The sequence below is a fragment of the Triturus cristatus genome, chromosome 6, assembly GCF_964204655.1.
Source record: "Triturus cristatus chromosome 6, aTriCri1.1, whole genome shotgun sequence".
NCBI lineage: Eukaryota > Metazoa > Chordata > Amphibia > Caudata > Salamandridae > Triturus > Triturus cristatus.
The window spans coordinates 260343726-260365747 of NC_140589.1; the positions used below are offsets into that span (position 1 = coordinate 260343726).

The 22022-nt window shown below is 49.5% G+C and overlaps 1 protein-coding gene across 1 annotated transcript in view; it reads left to right on the top strand.

Annotated features, from left to right (window-relative positions):
- HS1BP3 (HCLS1 binding protein 3) overlaps positions 1 to 22022 on the top strand; it is a 375233-nt gene that overhangs the window by 19793 nt on the left and 333418 nt on the right. The gene's annotated exons all lie outside the window — the stretch shown is intronic.

Below are 22022 nucleotides of genomic sequence, written 5' to 3' on the forward strand. Positions count from 1 at the left end.
GTGGGAAAACCACAGCCTTATTTTGATCAAGCACTGATGGTCCCGGTACGGAGAAAAAAAACCTATATGAGACTTCTTGCATTGCCCATCAAGGATTTTAACCAAGCCTGGGCCCGGCAGGACAATTTAGCCGAATGTCGACTCTGTAGTTACCATTGTGAATCCTGGCTCCACCTGTTGTGCTGTTGCCCAAAGTTAGCCAACGAACGGCACCGACTGGCACTTCCCATCTGCAGGTCCCTCGGTTTGGTATGATGCAGAGAAGTCTCAGACTTGTGTTTCTCTGCTAAAACAGCTCAAACAGTCGTGCGGCTAGGGAAATTTACAGAATCAATCCGGGCCGCACTGATGCAGAAAATTGTGTTACAAAAAGAAACCAACCGGCTTGTGAGCAAGAGAAACTGACAAAACTCCCCTCTAAGTCTTATGCATTTGCACTTTACCGACAGTTTGGATATCAGTTTTTAATGTTTTATTCCCTACCAGTTTGTAGCAACATGTGCGTGATTTTAACTCTTTTCCTTTTTATAACAACAGCATATTGTAACGATTTTAAGAAATTGAACAATAAAAGATTAATAATAATAATACCTATGTAAACGGTGCAGCTATGGAGATTTCAAATGTACACATGATGCCCTACTTGATGTGCTTACTAAAATAGCATTTTAGATTGCAGCCTCCAAAGCAAAAACAAGCCAGGATTTATCAAATAATAATCTGTTAATTAACTACTTAATGTGAAACTTCATATATCAATTGTATTTGAGCGTTCCTGTTTGCTCGTCACTCTTGCCACCCCCCCCCCCACCCAGCGTAGCTTGTTTGTTTTTGCTTTTTTTTTTTTTAAATAACAGTATGATGCAGTGAAAGCTGGCACATTTTTTTATTTTTCACTGGCCTATTTTATTTGTCCGTCGATGGGTACAGTCGAGAGGCGAATATTTTTCCTGTGCAGCGATTGTGTTGGCAATTTTTAAGTTTACAGCTTCTCTTCTCTCATTTTTGGAGTAATAAATAAACAAGCAGCATCTGTGCTGAGCAGGGCCATTCCAGCTCCTGTTTCCTCCAGGCCTGGGCTCTGGTGATGTATGTGTGGGCACAGGACAGCAGCCTGCACCTACCTGCGCAGCTCTGGAAACCACCTATTCTTGTGCCTATGGTACACTGTTTGGCAGGCACCGTGCTTTCCTTTGTGGGTCACTGCCTGCGCCATAATATGTGGTACTCCAGGAACTTTATAATTGCTCAATACAACAGTATCTACTGTATCGCCCTGTGAAGGGTGAATGCCTCTGTGCACCCTGCTGCAAAATACAACTATCACCTGCGAGGTACATTGAGATCTGTGTAACAGGCTGCAGAGAAAGTGTGCGATCTTCCCCATACTGATTCAGCTCTTCATACCTGCAAATTACGTTTTAATCGACTTTACAGACTGATTAAACACCGATTTGTGTCTATACAGGCAAGTTGTCAGTCTAACATATACAGTGTATGCTGTCTATTTCTCAACTAGAATCTTAAGTTTGGAAGCAGAATATTTAATTCTGTGAATGCTGAGTTAAAAGAGCTTTTATTTTAGCAGCGCAGCATCCGTGTGCCCACTTTCTTGCAAGGACCATCATTTGGCATCCAGCTCACTTTCCATAATCCAACAAGATAATTGTGAGAAGTTGGCCTGGTATATGCTGTTCACTAGTTAAAGTGGACACCTTGCACCAGTACAATTTGACTCTTATGGTAGATAGGTTTAAGACAACCTTTTAAAGAAAGGTATCCTAGTGGTAGCTGTGGAGAGCAGCCTTCGGGCTAAGTCTTTAGAGGAATGTAAAGCAGCTGGTTTTACCTTATAATCTCTTGAATTACTAAATGAAAGGACACCACACAGGTATATATATCAAATATATATGTATTTATTACTAACAACTCTCTGCTAATCTCTTTATGAGATTAGAAGTCAGGAACATATGCATAAATCAACACTTAGAAATAATGACTTGCGAGGGGACAAGGCCTAGGGCCTTCAGAAGCGCTGGGGCCTCACGAACCCACCCAAGGCAGGTAAGTAAAGGACCCACAGGAGACTCATGCAGTGTGAGAACACAGCCGCGAATCCCTATTGACTTTAATGGAGCAAGTCGCGATGGGAAATTAAGAGTTTTAGGATACTTCGGGAGAGTCTACAAGCAAGTCACTTACATGGTAAGTAGTTCTAGAGGCAACACCCACAGGAGCACCGTAGTGCTGGAGTTACCTCACCCAGGGAAGCCGGGTGCATAGGTGTCTTTTGGTGTCGGGTCGCGGCGTCGTTTTCAATGGGAGCCAAAGAAGACTTGCTTCTTGTGAAGTGTCCGGTGGAATCCAAGCCTGGATTCAGAAGAAGGAAAACCTGAAAGCAGAGGGGGCAGTGTTCAAAGTCACTTGGCAGTGACCCGGGGCAAGGAAGATGGATGCTCACAGTCGTCGGGTGATTTCAGGTGATCCACGGGTGTCTTGACTCTTCAGCCACAAGGTCCAGGAGGCGTCAACGACGACCAGTAGCTGGATGCAGCGTGTCCCACGAAGTCTGCAGCTTTCTGCGGTGTCAGTGACCAGATTGGAGCCAACAAGCCTTGGTAACAGCAAGTCTCGTGGAAAGGATAAAAAGTCAGCGGTGCAGACCAGCAAGGTCTGAGGAACTCACCCAGCAAGGGTAAGTCAGGGCAGGCCTGGAGCAACCAGATGAGCCCTTTGGAACTGTGGAAAAGTCTTCTGGGGACCCACAAGCCAACCGGCAAGGGATCGCGAATACGCCTCGGGAGGATTCACTCACCAGAGGCCCACGGTCACTTGGGACGGGGTAGGCCTCTGATCTACGGAGGGATTCTAGCTGGAGGCTTGGACCACACGTGGTCCAAAGCACAGGTTCGTAGAATGTCGTGAAGGGGTTGCACTCGAAAATAGTGCACGGTTCCCAGGGATTGCGGTTCCTCGTCACTCGTGGGGTCCACTTGCCTCAGCGTCGCTGGGGACTCACGATGGCCTTGGAAAAGTCAGGAAATCCTCTTCCTGGGCTGCAGGGACTTCGGACTCCGGCGGGAGCGGGAAAGTTTGTGACCGTTGATTGCAAGATTGGGTGCCTGCCAAGCAGGGGAGTCACTCTTTGACTCCAAGGGAGATTCTTCCGTCTTCCAGAGGTAATGGAACGTCAAAGGTCCAGGATTCTTCTTCAGAGCGTCATCCAGGGATATCTAGTTTGCAATGGCAAGGGTTCCCTAACTTATACTGAAAGGAAGGGAGGGACTAGCTCTATGACCCCACCTATGGGAGGGTCAGGGGAGTGGGTGGCTACACCCATTTCCCTTAATCCAGTTTCGCGCCAGAGCAGGGGCAGGCAGCCCCTGAGCCGGTTTGAACTGATGTATGCACAGAGGAGCCTACTGCTCCCCCAGTGCAGGACTTCAAAGCACTCTAGGAGTGCACCCACCCAGCCCCAATACACTAAACCCTGTCTGGGAGGTGGTCACACCTCCCTGTGACAGGATACCTATTGTTGGGCCTCCTCCACTGGGAGTTTCGGTCATCAGCAGGAGGGCAGCCCAGTGTCTGTGACTGGTGGCATCCATTTTGTGATGCCAGGGCTCTTCAGGATTCTACTATGTTTCCACAGTCGGTACATGTCTATCCCTCTAGAAGGGTGGGATCATACTCCCACACCAGTTACTGGTGTGGGGGTATGATTCCAAAGCGCTTGACACCAAACACGACATGTTTTGATGCAGCCATTCCAAAGTTAGTATTTACTGCAAGGTTGTAATACACTTAAGAGTATATGGTTTGACCGAATTCACAAACAGCCCCAGAGAATGGACTCTGAGAGCTGCAGAGGGGCCCTGCTCAGGCAGAGGCACCCCCTCACATGGAAACCAAGCACCCTGCCCTCAGGATTGATAGGGCCTGCCTTAGGGGTGACTGATAGGTTTAAATGTTGTGCAGGGAGAGATATAGTGAACCTATATCTCGGTGAGGAGTGCTAGCACCACCTCACCCAGGCTGCAGTAGCAGGCCTGTGGTGTCAGATTTAGTCTGCTTCCCAGGGGTGGCATATTACATGCTTCAGCCCCTGGTAGGCTTGTGAAGTACCTATGCCCTTGGTACCTAAGGTACCATATACTAGGGACTCATAAGGCACCACAGTTTCCAATCACTAGTGCACCTGATTAGCAGGGTCGCAGCCAGACTATAACCAGAAACCAGTGTAAACATCAGAAAAAAAGTGGGGGCAACATAAGAGGCAGATCCTACTCTCCTACAATAATGTAATGTTAGACACGATTATAACAGCATCAAAGTGAATAACTATATTTAATATTGTGCTCTTCCCTGGTTCTCCCTATTCGTAAAGGAAAACGTTTAGCCCTTGTTCCACTGGCTCCCACTGTGCCATTCTGGGCAAACCTCTTGTGCTTTAGTTTCCGTATCTACTTTAATTGCATTTTAACTATAGTGTGGTCCCTTGCAAAATTGGCGCTCATAACAGCATGAACTAAAATGTACTTAAAAACGTACATCCACTCTACTGCAAACAAAAAAACCATTATCATTTAAATCGCCAATATCTCTAACTTTCACAAATGCGAGACCGATTGCATTGCAAATGCTTGTTATCAGGGTGTCCATTTTAGAAGAAAATATAAAAGTAAAAGATTGTTATTAAGAAGCATACATGGCTGTGATCCGTAGGCAACCCTCATATTACACAACTGTACAAGCAGCACGCGTGTTACTGTTAGGCAGTGAAAAGTATACCTTTTAAATACACTAGTGTAGGGGTCACAGCCTACTGGTAACAGTGACACGTGGCCAGGGGCCGCTCTGTAAAGAACTAATACTAACTCATGCTTGTGGACAATGGCCTTGAGCGACCCGCCTGCGCCCTTCCTTGTAGTGTAAAGTGGCTACAGTGTATAGTAGAGGCCAGGTGGTACTCTACATCTCTTCAAACGTTTAATGAGTTGCAGATAAATGTTCAAACAGCAAGTAAGGAACACACAAAGTCTCTCAGTCTCTGGCTGGAAGGCGGGTTAGGCTGGAGATCATTATCTCTGCCTCTTCGCAGTGCATTCTTCTTCTCTGCTCGAAAGACTGCTGTCACTGACTTCCTCAGCCAGGGATGTTGTCTGCCTTTCGCCGCCACAGGCTAATGTGGGGGTTCACGGTGGAGCACTCTCCATTGTCAGCACCCTTTGGAGGACTATGAGTTCTGGTAGAGATGGGCGAGCCAGGGTCACCGTCCTCCGATACATTGTCCTCCCAGTCTTTATCTGCCCTATCGGCGGCTCCAGCAGCCCTCTTTTTTTAATTTATTTGTATTATTCTTTTTATTGTATTTCAGGCCAAATACAGAAAACAATAACAAAATGTTCAAATGGCACGTGTTCATAAGTTGCATGTCGTGCATACAACAGGACAGTCATCCATTATTGTCAGTGCATTGTATTGATCGCCTCCACTCCCTCTCGTTAGCCTACACAGTTTATCCTTCTTTTATTTTGCCCGTAGTCCTCCTCGAGTGGGAGGGGGTTTATTATTAACAGGCAAACATAGCATCCCTCTACTTTTGTTCCATCTCCCCCAGATTTTTGTCCATTTTTGCAGGCAGCCATTACCTTCATAGACCACCCTTTCCGCTTGCATACACGAGTCAATGTCAGTTTTCTACTCCCTAAATGCAGGCCAGAATCTGCCCACCACTTCCTTGCGATGTTCAGTTTAGCTATCATAAAACCTAGTGTGACCAAGGTTCTTTTTTCCGCCGTTAGGTCTGTTTTCTCTAAAATGTTTAATAAACACCTCTAGGGCGATGTCTCCACCTTCCTTCTGCATAATGTAAGCATCCATGTTATTATCCTATTCCAATATTCTCGTATCATTGGGCAGTCCAACCCTAGGTGTAAGAACGTACCTATCTGGCCACAGTTCTTGGGACATTGCGACAAATCAATTCTACACATTTTAAAAAGTGTAGTGCTGGTATAGTATGTCCTGTGTAAGATCTTTAATTGGACCAATCTGAATCTGGAGCATATGGCTACCTCTCTGGGGGATGCAAGCACCTCCTGCCACTCCTCGTTGGTGAGAGTTCCCAAATCCTCCACCCTTTTGGCACAGGACTTTCTCCAAAGTATCAGGAGAGTTGTTCAATAATTTCCGGTATGTCAGTGATATTGCCCTGTCCCTCAAGTAATCATCCAAGAGCCTATGCTCCAAAGGGGAGGATTCTGGGAGAACTGTTCCAATTGGGATAGCTATTAGTAGTGCGTGCCGTATCTGGAAGTAACGGAAGGTTTCCGTTGAGGATAACTCGTAGTCTCTCTGGAGGTCTACAAAGGGCCGAATCTTCCCTCCCGCCCATAAGTCTCCCACCCTTGAGAGCCCAATTTGGTTCCAATTACCGAAGCCAGGTTCGTGTACCAGAAGTCCCAGGCGTACTGAGTCCCATAACGGGGTGGCAAGATAATCTTATCCTTCCACCCTAATGTCGCTAACACTGTGTGCCACATTTTGACTCGTTATCAATGTTGGGGTGTATATTGGTGACTTCTGTCTCCTGCCATAAAAGACCCTGTGGTAACCCCCTAGCCTCATGTTGTGTCTGTCTATTCTGTACGCTGGTTCGGTCTGTTCTAGATGGACCCATTTGTTTTCCACTGTAAGTTGTGTTGCCCAGTAGTAGTATTGAAGCGCCGGGAGGGTGATCCCTCCTTCGTACCAGCCCTTGGTGAGCTGATTTAGCGCTATTCGCGGAGTTCCATTTTCCCAAAGAAGCATCCATATCTCCGCCTCAACAGCGTGAAACTACTTCAGGGGAACCCAATATTGCATATATTGTAAAATATTGACGAAGTGGGGCAGCACCATCATTTTATATAAGGAAGCTTTACCCAACGTCAGGGGCAGAGTCCTCCAGTGCTGCACGTCCTCCCATAATCAGTGCAAAGGAGAGTCTAGATTACGATCGTAGAAGAGCGCCTGGTCCTTGGTAACATAAATTGCCAGGTATCCAAATCCCACCGTAGTCATTTGTACCGTACAAGCTCTGGAAAGCTTAGAGCATGATCCCCAAAGGACGTACAGCAAAGATTTGTCCCAGTTTATGGTGTACCCTGAGCACTTCTGATATAGAGTGAAAATAGGCAGCACCCTGTGTAGAGCGGAGTAGGAACTCACCAAGTAGAGGAGAATATCATCTGCATAGAGAGAGATTCTATCCTCCCAATCCTTCGTCAGTTAAGTCCCCTGATAAGCGGGTCGCCCCTTATCTACACCGCCTATGGTTCTAAGACGAGAGCGAATATCAATGGGGAGAGGGTACATCCCTGCCTTGTCCCTCTTTGCAATTTGAAAACTTTTGATCTACCTCCATTGACCTTAACTGGTGCGAGGGATCCCAGTATAGAAGTCCGATCCTAGCTAAAAAGTTTTTCCCAAACCGATATCTCTCTAGAACCGCAAATAGAAAAGGCGATTCTTTCATGTCAAACGCCATTTTATCATCCAGAGACATTACAGTTGCCTTTTCCCTGATGCTGTTAGCTCTTCCCAACACTCCATGAAGGCGTTGGAGGTTGAGTGCTGTATTTTTATCTGGCATAAATCCTGACTGGTCAGGATGGACTAACTTATGTAGCAGTGGAGCCAAGCACGTCGCCAGGATTTTCGCTAAGATCTTAAGTTCTGCATTCAGCAGAGATATTGGTATGTATGACGCATAGCTTTCGGGTGGTTTACCCGTTTTGTGTATTACTACAATATTAGTCAACCGTTGATTTTCAGGCAAAATCCCAACTTTTACGCTTTCCTGGTACATTCACAATAGATATGGGGCAGCTGTAGACGCATTTATTTTGTATAATTCAATCGGTAGGCCGTTTGAGCCCAGTGCTTTAACTGCCTTCAAAGCCCCGATTGCTTGTACTACTCCACTCTGTCAATTCTAATTCTAGACTCTCCCTGTCCGCCACACCAAGGGACGGCAGCCCCAGGGTAGTCAATAGTTCTTGGCCGTCAGCTTTGGAGGATAGTCTTGATGGCGTGTACAATTGCTCATAATATGTCACGAAGGCATCTGCAATTCCTTGTCTATCTCTCAGTGGTGTACCTGTAGCTGGGGTGATCTCAAACACCCACATTGAAGCTTCTTCCTTTCTATCTAGCCACGCCAACAACTTTCCCGCTCTATCTCCCACCTCATAAATTCGATGCAGAGTCGCTCGGTTCTGTGCTCTAGCTGCCTCCTTGGCAATATCTCTATATTCTCTTTGTTTAATTTGTAGTCTGTGCTGTATATCTGTAACAACACAGATTCTTGCTTCTAAATTTCCTCCTCTTTCTCTGTCAAATGTTTCTGTCTCTCTTTTTTGTGACCAGATATTAAGGAGATTCCTTGGCCCCTGATTACTGTCTTATAGGCTTCCCATAAAATTTGGGCTGTGTCCACCGACCCCTTGTTCTCTTCAAAGTAATTTTTCATTGCTTTCGTTAAGCCTTCTCTAATAGATGGTACTTGAAAGAACCAGGGGTTAATCGACATCCTGTTGCCATTGAGTATGGGTGTACTCCCATAGATTGCACTAAGTGGAGAGTGATCGAAGATACCTCTTGGGAGGTAAACCCTCTCCCCAAACAGTGGGAGTTGTTCCCCCACTCCGAACATTTAGTCTATACGGGATAAACTTCCATTAGCCCCAGACTGGAAAGTATACTGGCGGGCTGATGATTGCGCACCTGCTATACATCAACTAGGCCAATAGCAGACAAAAACTCTGCTAAGGCCTTTCCTGAACTATCACACTGTCTGGCCGGCAGCAGTCCATAACTCTACTCATGGCCACATTGCAATAGCCTCCGATGAGTAACTCCCCCTGCGGCAGGCTGATAATGCGTGAACCTAGGTCAACGAGTGTGGGGGTATGTAGTCATGGTGGAATATAGAGGCAGAGGTTTAAAAGCCGGCCCTCCCAATGCCCTGTCTTTGTTACAAAACGCCCCTGTGAATCGTGTGTGACTTTTTGTATCGTGAATGGAAAGGACTTGCGCAGTAGGGTACCAACCCCTCTTGAACCCCTGATGTAGCCTGCGTGGGCCACAAGTTTATAGCTCCACCTATTGAGCGCACTGTAAGAAATCCCCTGTATGTGCGTTTCTTGTAGTAATACTATGTCAGGCACCTGACGTTTCAGGTATTGCAATACCACCCCTCTTTTAATTATGTCCCCTAGGCCATTGGTATTCCATGAGATGATTTTGAAATTACAGGAGGGTTTATCTCTGTTCATGTTACCGTGTATCTGCTTAGGCTAGGAACATTGACCTGGGTCATAACAATCCCAGGGGCACACGTTGTCCCTCTGAGGTGTACCCAAGGGCATCTGGACAGGAGTCCATTTTACCTTCAAGGCCTTTTGGGAGACGTCCTGTTCTGTAACCTTCAATTGTATGAGACATGTACCTTGTAATACTGATTTTACAAACCTCTTCATGTGCCTATAAACCCTGTTGACCCAACTGGTAAAACTAATCCCCCCCCCTGCTTCCCTGCATTGTGGACTTAGAACTGCCTACCCCCCCAACTCTGCAGAGTGCCTGAGTATCCCGTCCCTCATACCTTAATGTTGGGGAGCGTGTCTCCGCCGGCTGCCCACCCACCATAACCCTAACCATGCAGTAGATTTACCACTTTACAGCAATGCCATTGAGGTCCATCAGGTTCTTTGACCCTCTCAGCAACTTGTCGCCAAGTTAACACTGAACAGTTCAGGGGCTGCGCAATAGGTCAAAAAGGAAATGTTGTCTTTTATTAATAGCGGGCCCAACCGGGCCACTATACTCTGCAGTTTCCAAGTGTCCTCCTTCTGTCTGGAGTGTCTATCCACATTTTGTACCAAGTTTTGAGCCCATAGTGTGCCATATTTATTCCACTACAGCTGTTTCTTCTACAGCGGTGGATCTCTCATCATCTGCTGTCATACCCCCGTTGTGTTGACATCTTGGTTGTCGCCACTCCTTCTCACTTTTCTGTTCGTGGCAGTTGGATCGTCTGTTCCCAGATGTCCTCCATCTGTTTAGCCATTCAGAGGCTTCCTCAGTGGAGTTGAAAAACCACGATTTCCCCAACGCTGCTACCCAGAGCTTGGTCAGGAGCAACATTGCGTATTTAAGGCCCCTGTCACAGAGCGCTTTTTTAACTTCCAAAAAAGAACGCTGTTTCCTCTGAACTTGAGCCGTAAAGTCCGGAAAGAAGGTTCTTGTGTAATTGCCGTATTTTATTGGAGGGGCAGTGTGGGCGGTCTGCAGTATTACATCTCTATCCCTGAAATTGAAGATCCTCGCCAGAATGGGGCAGGAGAGCGCACCCGGTCGCGGCAGGTACTCGGTAGTCACGTTCCACCGAGAAGTACTTAGAGAAAGTGCAAGTCTGCAAATGTTTTGTAATAAGATCTTCAACAAATAAGTCTGTGGATGTCCCCTCGGCCCGTTCCGGTACCCCTAAAATGCGAACGTTGTTTCTACGTGCGTGCCTTTCATAGTCTTCCAATTCCTCCTCCCGGTTTGCCGTTGTCAGCTGGAGCTTTTTGACGGTTGTCTCGAGTGATTTAGTAGTTGATGGGAGCGTGGTAATGTAGTCTTCGGAAGCTCTTACTCGGTCCCCCAGATTACTACGGTCTGCATGCATTAGGGTTACCTCTGACGTGACCGGGTCTATTTTGCTTTCAAGCGCAGAGCGCACTCCATGGGTGGCTGCCATTATGTCTTGTAAAGTAAGGGCTCCTTCCTCTCCTGTTTTTGCCATTGGTCATCGTTCCCTTCCGTCAGGGTATCCATCTTGGGTTGTGTAATGTCAATCTTAGTTTGGTGCGTTGTTTTGGATCCTTTGTGGCTCGACATTTTATTAATGGTTGAATTGATTCACCTCACACTTTGCAGAATCTCTGCAGACCGGCCTGGGGCTTGTTGGGTTTACGTGTTACTCGCATTACTCTGTCACTCCCTTCACATCAGTACATCAGCTGATTGACTGAATTTAAAATCCTGGTTAATGGGCTCTCCTTGTGACTTTCACTATGTACAGATGCCTATTTCCCTACTGTGGGATAGTGTGGGCTTCTGGCATGTCATTGCAGTCTTGCTCAAGGCACACCTTTTAATTACAGCCGTGCATGCAACACTGGTGTTTCGTACCTCCCTCTCCCCAACGATCGCAACAGTAGTGGACGCGGCCAGATTGGAGTCTGATCCTCACCTCCGCTGCGTCACAGGTTGTCCTGGGCAGCGTCACAGGGTCAGTGCCTCAGGGCTTGTCTCTCTGCCACTTCGCGGCTTCCGATTGCTGCTGTAGTGTGTTGGACCGCTGTTCGAGATTAGACGGCATACGCGCTCACCTCTTCTATGCCGCGGCCTCACAGTCAATCTCTGCCAGTCCCGATTCTATCTCTGTGACTTCACCCGGTCCAGGGGCCGTGTAGCTTTGTGACTTCGCCATCAGCCACAGGCTCGGCAGCAGGTCCGGTGCCTCTTTACCTCCCAAACCGCAGGTCCAGGGCTTCACCAGTCCTACCTTGCTCTTGCTTGGCGTCAGGGTGACGCAGCGATTTCACCTGACGAGAGTGTCCCTCATCGTCTTGGCTGTTTCAGCAAAACGATTCCTCGCCGGGCCTTCAGACACCCTCCAGATGGCCTTGGCATTATTGATACCTCCCGGCCATTCTTAACACTGTGGTAAACGGATGATTTATGCAGATATATATTTTTTTTTTTTTACGGGCGCTCACCGGAGCCCAGTTAGGATGCGGCCATCTTGGCTGGCTGCTAGCGACGCATTCAGCAGCCTTCTTGAACCATGATATATTCGGCACTGCCGTCCAGCAGCCTCGCTGAACAGTGACCATGGTGACATCGATCTTTACCATTCTCCAGACTTCCGGCTCATAGAGGGTCCTAAACTTCTGTCCGGGTTGTTGGTCTTTCACTATAACTGGGGTCCCGACCTGCAAAGCCGGACTTATCATTGATGGCTTTTCTCTTGAGTTGAGCGGCTTCGATGTCTAGCTCGGTTGGTTTCCATCCGGGACCTGTCAGAATGCTATCCCACGTGGGTCTGCAGAACATCAAATCGACGGGGGTGAAGTTGGTGGTGTTATGCGGGGTCTGTTGGTAGAGCCATATGAACTTGTTTAAGCAACACTCCCCATCTTTGTCGTTATCTACTCATATCCTAACGGCCCGGTTCAAGGTTTGCATGATCCTTTCAACCTCCCCTTTAGCTTGGGGCCATTGGGGGGTTATTTTCAGGTGGCGAATGCCAAGCGATGACAGGTATTCCAGGAGCGCCTGTACCTGGAATAGTGGCCATTGTCAGACTTTATCTCTTCTTGCAAGTCGAGCAGCACGAATGGGCTTCACATAAGAAAATACTGTTGAATGCGCAAGCTCCACCACCAGGAATTTCGGATGGGAGCGCATAAGCACTACGGCGGTGAGCTTGTCCGGGAAACTCCCAAAGAGTATGCTTATCTTGGACCATGGCGCGAGGCTGAGCTTTTCAGTTCGCACTTGGGCTGCTGGTGGGTCTCCGCTGGTGATGGCAAAAGAGTGACAGCTCTGCACTTTCTTGTCCACCAGCACATCCATCCATAGGAACCATACCTTGCTGTGTAGTGTTACCTTCATCTTGGCAATACCTGGGTGCCCTTGGTGTGCCAGGCTATCTACCTAAGCCCACAGACTCCAGGATATGACTATCTGCCGGCCTCGCAGCAGAAGACCATCTCGATTCACACACAGTTCACTTCGCACACTCCATATCTGCTTAAGGGATGCCTGCTCATTGTGCGTCAGTGTAGCATCAAGGAAATGTTGGCACTACCTCTGTGTTAGGGCCTCCTTTTCTTGATATGCTTACATCGTCCTCCATCGCTTTGCGGATCTCCTTGTTGGTAAGTGCTTTGGGGCAGGCCTCTTGTACGATCATCTGCAGAAACTCTTCTGTCCCTTCCTCATCTTCATGCTGTTGACTTCTTTTGGGCGGGGAGGGGTGCCTTGACAAGTAGTTGGCAGGGTTATTGGCTGCTAGTCGATAGAGGGCCTGAAAGGAGTAAGGCTGCCTCTTTACGGCCCATCTTTCGATCCTTGGGGGAGTGAGGCGGGTGGTTCCAGCAAAGAGCAGGATGAAGGGTTTATGATCGGTGACCACTCTGAATTGTCGACCATATAGATCGAAGTGGATTTGGCGGCATGCCCATCGTATGGCCAGGGATTCCTGCTCAATCTGAGCGTAACGGAATTCCAAATCCGAGAGTGCTCTGCTGGTGTATGCCATGGGTACCCATTCTTTGTCCGCTTTCTCTTGCAGGAGCACTATTCCAAATTCCACTGGGCTGGCATCAATTACCAACTCTGTGTTCCGCTGCGGATGGAAGTATGCCATGGTGGCGTTGTCAAGGAGGGCTCCTTTTATGGTACAGAATGCTGCATCTGCATTGGTGTTCCACTCCCACGGAGCACATGTTTGAGTGATGGCTCATAGCGACTCAGCCATCATGGCGAGATTTGGGATGAATCTTCCACAGTATGTTGCCACCCCCAGGAAGCTCTGCACTTCCGTTGGATTCTAAGGCACTGGTACATTCCGTATGGCATCTGCCTTTTAGGGATCGACTTTAAGTCCCTCTTGTGAGAATATGTACATGAAGAATTCTATCGAATCCTGGTAAAAGGAGCATTTCTTTTTATGCAGCATCAGGCAATGGTCCGCCAGTCATTGCAGGGTGACTCTCAGTCTTGCGTGATGCTCCTCAAGGCTCTCGGAGAAGACAAGGATGTCATCGCTAAGGTTGAACACTCCCATTAGCCGGGAGAGTGTATCTCTGATTGTGTTCTTAAACATCTCTCCCACGGATGAAATGCCAAAGTTTAGACTTTGGTATTCTCGGTAGAAAAGGTAATGATATAGTGACTTTCTGGGGTGAGCTCCAGCTGGTGGTACCTCAGTTGAGTTCTAGCTACGAGAATCATTTTCCCCATTCAGGTCCGCTATGATGTCATCCATGGTCGTTGTAATGTGGTGTTCCCACAGAACAGCCTGGTTTGGGAGCCTCATATGCACAGCTGTATTGCTCCTGGTTGTTTGGCTTAGGTGCGATGACTAGCGGGGATACCCAGAATGTAGGACCAGTCCTTTTCTCAATGACTTCTTGTTTCTCCAAGGCTTTTAGTTCTTGTGCCACCTGTGGTTTGAGGTGAAAAGGGACTCTTCAATGTCGTAATGCTGTGGGTTGGATCGAGTCGTCAATGTGTAACTTGATTTGGTTCCCTTTTAGTTTTCCTAGGCCTTCGAACAGTTAGGGAATTTCAGTGAGCATGGTGTTGGCATGCGATTCATGCACTTGCTTCGTGAAGAACACTAGTTCGAGGTCTATGACAGCTCAGCCGCATGCTTTTTTCTCACTCCGTGATGTGTAACTTCGCTCTCGTCGAGCCGTCTTTGCTTGCTACGTCCACCTCTATCGTCCCTCTGAGGGGTAGCAGCTCTGTCTCTTCGTAGGTGTATATCCTGTCCTGGCTGAGTGACAGCGCCGGCCATGGCGTAAGCTTCTCAAATTGCTGTGAGTCCATCGCAATTTCCAGACACCCTCCGTGTCGATGAGGGCTGCGACGGGGTTACCTCCTATCTCCGCTGTACATATTGGAGGTGGTCTTTTCTTGTTGTCTTCTCTCATAGCGCAGGAGATCACAAAGACGACGTCTTCTTCATCATCCTGATGACACCTGCTCCATCGCCATTGGGCGTCTCGGTGTTGGCGGCTTCATCAAGGGATAGCTGGCACAGGGTTGTAATCATTCTCCTTGAGTATCCTGCATTGGGTCTCTGCCTCCCAATTCAGCACACTTTCACGAAGTGGTTGGCCTTCCCGCACTTTGAGCAAGTCTCTCTTGTTGCTGGGTACATATGCCTGGGGGCTTATGTTCCATACCACAGTTGCCACAGCGAACACCCGGTTGTTTGGGGTTTGCTTGTCTGCCGAGTAGGCCCTTGGCGTTTCTAGATTGCGTCAATTCTTTCCTATTTTTGGTAGCTGGTGGTGGTCGCACCTTTGCAGAGGGCGGCTTCCATCTTATCGGCGCGGCTGTTGGACAGTTCAGGGAAATGGGTCAAGTCAAATATTTCATCCATTGCAAAGCCTGGCTGCCTTAAGATCAGCTGTCGTAGCACCTCTGATTTGGCGCCTTGTATGATTTGCACTCGTATCTATTCTTGTTGGTTAATGTTCACACAGGTGCTTGCAAGTTTCTTAACTGTGCATCGAACATGTCAACTGATTTGGTGTCTGTTTACTTGGCTTGGCGCAGTTTGAAGCTCTTGTAGTCTGGATTGAGCTGCGGGTCGAAGTGTCTGTTCAGTGCAGCTACTGCCGCATCAAAATCAGCATAATTGCCTGTGTTTGGTAGGGTTTCGAACAACTCGTAGAGTTCTGCACCTCTTGCAATAGCAGTGACCTCTTGACGGTGCCATCTGTCTCCCGCATGGCGCAGAAGTAATGCTGCAAACTCCTTATTATTAATGGGGGCCACCTTGTCTCTGCTGTGCCGGATCCGACAGTTCGCTGAATGGCAGCAATGACGTTACTAAGGGGGCCAGACCAGGGTGTTCCCGCTCTTGTTGCTGCTTACTCATGGCTTTGACTTGCTGTCTCTTTCTCTCTTACACTTAGATGAATTTATCAGATTTGTGGGTTCTTGTCTATGTGGCTGATTTTCAGCTAGTGTTCAGCTTTGCGCTTTTGCTGTGTGGGTGTAGGTGACCTGAGCTTGTCTCACTTTGTGGACTGTGTTGGCTGTTGGATTGCCCTTTACAGTGTGCTGCACGTGCATGCACCAGTGTGTCCACCTTGACTTGCCTCTTACTGTATTTTTCTCTGATTCCCCCTTAATTTCTCCTCTTTTTATATATAGTTTTTGGTCTATTGTTATTCTATATTGTGGTCGGGCCTAGGGAGAGGCAGGTGGCCTTGAAGTCCATTGTAGGCAGTGGCACTGTGTCAGGGTGATGGGCAGCTGAAGGTGACAGGCGGATGGTGGTTAGGCCACCCAGATTGGTAGAACACGAGGGTGGGCCTCTGGTGGCAGTCGTGGAGCAATGTGGTGTGAGGAAATGCCAAACTTCTTCTCCTGTGTCGAGCGGGTGCGTTGTGGCAGGCAAGATTGGTGCCTCTGACTCAGACGAGCACCTTCAGGCACAAGGTGACCAAGGCGTGGACCTTGGACGTTCAGCAGGTGGCCGCAGTCAACCACCATGTACACAGCACCTGACCATGTGGGCAAGTTTTGTGGCAGATGACAGGCACCTCTGAGCTCCCAAGGGTCGAGCAGCACAGTGCGTGGCCTCTGCCACTGTGATTTTCGATGTACACCGGCAGGGTGGAGACAGGCTGGGCAGGGTTGCACTGACCTCATTGCCAGTGTCGAGGTAACGGTCTACTGGTAACAGTGACACAGGGCTGGGCACCAGTGTATGAAAGACTAACACTCGCTCACACGCGGTATGCTTGTCGCCAGTGGCCTCAAGCGACCATCTGCCTGTTTATTTATCTCCTTGAACCGCGCCCAGCCCTCAGAGTTTAAATTGGCTACAGGGTGTAGTAGAGGCCAGGTGGCACTCTACAAGTAGGATAACTTGGTCCATTTAAAAATGTTTTTGTCTTGAGTTCTAACCTCAGTTATTTCTTTTAAGTTTGAAAGAGATTAATTGGGTTGCTAGTAGGCGGAAATTGCATTTAATTGTTCTTTCCACACTAAAGAGTGATACTGCACGTCTGATGTGTTGTTTTCTTACAGTGCTCAGTCAGAGAGGAGGCTGGTTTGGAGCGATAATAAAAACATGACATAATCACACATCTCATACCATCTCACTCGTTTTTTATGTGTCCCTGACATCTAGTTGATAAGTTTAAATTATAACAAAATAAAGAGTGCCTGGCTTACCAATGTCTTCATACATTATCATTCCCTAGAAGGACTACCTAAGGGGGTGAGGTGACTGCAGACATTAATGGAGCTGTGATGTCTGCATACCCTTTGCTAGTTGTATTATTGGTAATGCTTCTAGTTCACGGTGTAATACAAATGTTAAATACATTGTAGGGGTGGGCGGAACTCGTAAGTTTCACTCCCCGGAATTCTGCAGAGTTACATGAAAACTCTGCGGAGTTCCTCAAACTGGCAAAAATCGTCACGTTGAGCTGCTCAAGCTGATTTTTAGCGCCAGGAGCTCGATTCATGCTGAAAGATCTGTGTGAGCGGCACCACGCACCATGCCAGTGGACACTGGTGCTCAAGTTGATTTTGTTGCAGCTCGAGTAGATTTTCTACTCGACTAGCATCTTTCTCATTGAGAGCGGTCGCGACAGCCTGCGACTGCCCGTGTTAGGAAAATCTTTTCTGGTGCCCTTCTAGTCCCTGAAAATGTACTTGGGTTCTTTCGCTTAGGGCAGCAAAATCTCAATGTCCAGTCTTCCCTATGTAGAGCCGGAATATCTTGCAAACTCTGGGAGGGAAAACTGAGCTTGGAAGGCTTACATTGAGTGGCCTATAACTTTCCAAGAGAAAATGGGGTTTTCCAAATAAGTATTTAAAGCACACATTTAAGAAATGTATTTCCCAGCTCTGGCAATTAACATTTTCTAAAGAGCGGATAGGTTTCTTTCACCCAAACAGATATTTCCTTGATGTGTTGTTAAAATGTGCATATTTTCATTACATTTAGTAAATATGTTGCCCAAACCAGGATTCGCTATAAAGATACTTGCATAGAAGAAGCAATGGGTATTTTCCACTGTAAAGTAGGTGACATTTTCCTACTTTATAAAACAACTTTTTTCTAGTAAATGACACCGATATATTGTATACTAAGGCTGCCCAGATCACATTTGCGATTGTTTTAAAAATTGTATCACTTGTTTTTTTCTTTCTTAATAAAATAGAACCTATAAATTGCTAAAAAGCACAACATATGGTAGGTCGAATTTAGTTATAGCAAACTAGGGCACCTGCCCACTAAATACAGATGAGAAAATGTCTATACAACCTTGCATAAGTGGTGAACTATGAGCTATATTTTTTTTTTGAAACCGTTTATTGCAATCTCAAATATATACAGGTATGGGCCTACAACCTTCCGGCCGGCCGCTAAAGTGACGATAACAAATGACATATATACAATGAGGCACTTAGCTTTACATAGACACTAAGACAGGAGGTATCCACAACGCGGGCCATATGGCTCTGAGCCCACAATACGGTTTCATTTTATACAACACAACAACATAAATAAACACACACCCGCAAGGCAACCCACGATCAAAAGTGGCAGCACGTGCTCCTCAAATGGGGGACCCCAAACCATCCACTGAAAACCCCCGAGAGGGGAAGGGAAACAGGTCCGGGACTGGGAGAATACTGTGCTCGGAACTGAGGGAGGGAGTAAACTAGGGGGATGGAGCTGGGGAAGCGGGAGGCAGCAACGGCGGCTCGCAGATATCCCCGCGGTAGGCGTTCCAGGGGCCCCATATCTTCACCCATGCCCCAGGCTTACCCCGCGCCACATACACCACCTTCTCTCGGAACATGCACCAATCCATGTGTTCTTTCCAGGCCGACACCGCCGGGGACCTCTGGGATCCCCACAGCTGTGCAATGTCCCGTTTAGCCACCATATAGCCCAGAGTCACCCATCGCGTCTGCGGAACCGAGTAATCGGTCGGTTCCCACACATTCAGCAAACATCTCCTCGCTTCAGGCAACAGCGCGACATGCGTAACCGCTCGCAGGACCTCATGCACACCACGCCAGAATCGCTCCACCCTCGGGCATTCCCACAAAATGTGCAAAAAAGTCGCTGAAGCACCACACCCACGCTTACACAATCCGTCCTCAGCATAGCCCATACGCAGAAGCCTTGGCCCCGTCATGTACACCCGGTGGAGTATCTTAAGCTGGACGAAACGAAGGCGAGCCGGGATGGCCACCTCCTTCGGAGAGGCCACCGCGGAAATCCAGTCCTCGTCGTCCAACTCCAGCCCATCGGCAACCCAGGCCTCGCGGAGGCCAGTCAGTAAGCCCGAGCGATCATTTATCAATTTCTTGTAAATGAGGGAGATCGTGCTGTCCGGAACATGGCCGTCTAGCACTCGATCCTCCAGGGGGGAGGACTCCGGGATGGAGGCCACGTCTGGGAAGACGGAGCCCAGCGCGTGACGGACCTGCAGGTACCGAAAGTATTCACTGCCCCGCAGCTGAAACTCCGCCTGCAACGTCTCGAATGTTTTGAATCCCCCCCTCGTCCAGAGATCCCCCACTGTACTGATGCCTATAGTGTCCCACTGCTCAAAGCCCTTCGAGGTCCACAGAGAGCCCAACCTCTCAGACGCATACAGCGGTGACGCCCGGGTCAAACGGTCCTTCCAGCCCATAGCTGCATTAGCCGCGTGCCATACTCGCACCATGACACGCGTGGGTCCCGTCAAGCGGGAATCGGGCACACTAGCGTAGAGCGCTCGATTGTAGTCGCCACCGGGCAGGAGCATCTTGTCCATTTCAAATGCCGGGTTTAGGGCGGGCCCATAGAGGCCCTGATTAATTGCAGCTAACTGGGAGGCCCAGTAATACCGTTTAATATCCGGGAGGGCAATCCCTCCGTCGTACCACGGGAGCGTCAACTTTGCCAAGGCTATACGCGGCCTCCCATCCCAGAACAGGCGGCGCTGTAGACCCTCCACTTCACGGAAGTAGCGCGCTGGGACCAGGTCCATAGTGTTCTGGAGAGCGTACAGGAAGCGCGGCAGTGACATCATCTTGAACAACGCCGCCCGGCCGAGCGGCGAAAGTGGCAAGCGCCGCCAGCGCGCGACGTCCTCCTTCAAGAGCTGGAGGGGGGGAAGCAAATTTCGCTCGTAGCGGGCCACCGGGTCCAGCGTAATGTAGACACCCAAGTATCGAAATCCCTCCGAGGCAATCTGGATCGGACAGCCCCGCGGGAGGACAGGAGCCTCCCCGGAAAGCACATAGACACAGGATTTGGCCCAGTTGATGACAAGGCCTGAATTGCGGCCAAAAGAGCGCAGAACATCGACCAGGACAATCAGTGATTTGCGCGGGGAGGCTAAGTACAAAAGGATGTCGTCTGCATAGAGAGACACGCGGTCCTCATACTCAGGGGTCCAACGGAGACCTCGGATAGAAGGGTGCCACCGCAGCCACTCTGCCAGGGGTTCCAAGGCCAGTGCGAACAGGAGCGGCGACAGGGGGCAACCCTGTCGCGTGCCCCGTCCCAGCACGAATGGGGCCGAGACTCGACCATTCACCACCACCTGCGCAAGTGGGTCCGAGTACAACAATTTGACCCAGCTGATGAAACCCGGCCCGAAGCCAAACTTCGCCAGCATCGCCCAGATGTACGGCCACTCGAGTGTGTCAAACGCCATAGTGGCGTCCAAAGACGCCAAGATGGCCGGCTCCCGCACGAACGGAACACGCGCTAGCACGCCGTGCAGGCGCCGCAGATTAAGAGCCGTATTGCGATGGGGGATAAAGCCGGACTGGTCTTGGTGGACCAGGTCGCCCACCACGCCGACCAGCCGGTTGGCGAGCACCTTGGCGAGGATTTTAGGTTCCGCATTCAAGAGCGAGATAGGCCGATAGGATGTGACCCGATCTCGAGGTCTCCCCTCCTTGTGGATGACCACGATGGTAGCCAGACGCTGGTCCGGCGGGAGGGAGCCCCGCGAGTGGGCCGCAAGGAACATTGCGCGGAGGTGGGGTGCCAGTACATCCGGTCGCAGCTTGTAGAACTCGATAGGAATGCCGTTTGGGCCCATGGCCTTGCCAGAAGCGACCGAGCGGATGGCGAGGGCGATTTCGTCCGAGGTGGGGGCGGCATCCAGCGACTCCCTGTCCTCCACAGAAAGGGAGGTGAGCGCGATGTCACGCAGCAGGGCATGGGAATCCTCCTCCGAGCAGGGAGAAACCGGGGAATATACCTCGCGGAAATAGTCCGCGAAGCAAGAAACAATGCCTTCCGGCTCAATGACACGCACGCCATCCGTCCTCTCAATCAGCGGGACCACACGACTCGCTCTCTCCTTCTTATCCAGCCACGCAATCAACTTGCCCGCCTTATCACCCACATCATACAATCGCCCCTGTTGCTCTCTGCTGAGGCCCCTGGCTGCCTCCGTGACGAGGGCCCTATAGGCCGCCTGCTTAAGGTGCAGAACGTGGAGCGCAGCGTCAGTCACCCCACTCCCCAAATCACCCTCCAATTCAGTAATTTCGGCCTCCACCCGGGTCACCTCCTCCTGTGCGCGCCTCCGGGCATGGGAAATAAAGGAGAGGGCCTCCCCTCTCAGCACTGTCTTGAAAGCCTCCCACAGGGAGATAGCCGACAGGACTGACCCCACATTCTCCTCGAAATACCGTTGCAAGGATTTAATCAAGTCAGCGCGAATAGTGGGGTCACGCAGGTACCAAGCGTTGATTGGAGCTACCCTGCCCTCCCCCCTCGGGAAGACATCAAAGTGCAACAGGAGCGGGGAGTGATCTGAAATGCCCCTCGCCAGATGGCGCACCTCCCCCACCCTCCCGGCATAGGCCGCAGGGACAAGGATATGATCAAGCCGCGAAAGGCTACCATGGGCACCCGAATGGAAGGTGTACTGCAGCTGAGTGGGATGCTTTAAACGCCAGCAGTCTACCAATCCCAGTGTGTCCAAAAGGCCCGACAGCCACGCCTGTGCCCAGGGGAGGTCCCTAGGGGGAGAACGATCCATAGTCCCAGAAACCACCGCGTTGAAGTCCCCCCCAACCACCAGAAGCCCCCCCGGAAGGTCAAGAAGGAGGCGCCCCAGGTCCGCAAAGGTGGTGGACTGTAACCCCGGTGGGACGTACACTGAGACAAAGACGACTACTTTGCCCTCCATTCTCCCCAC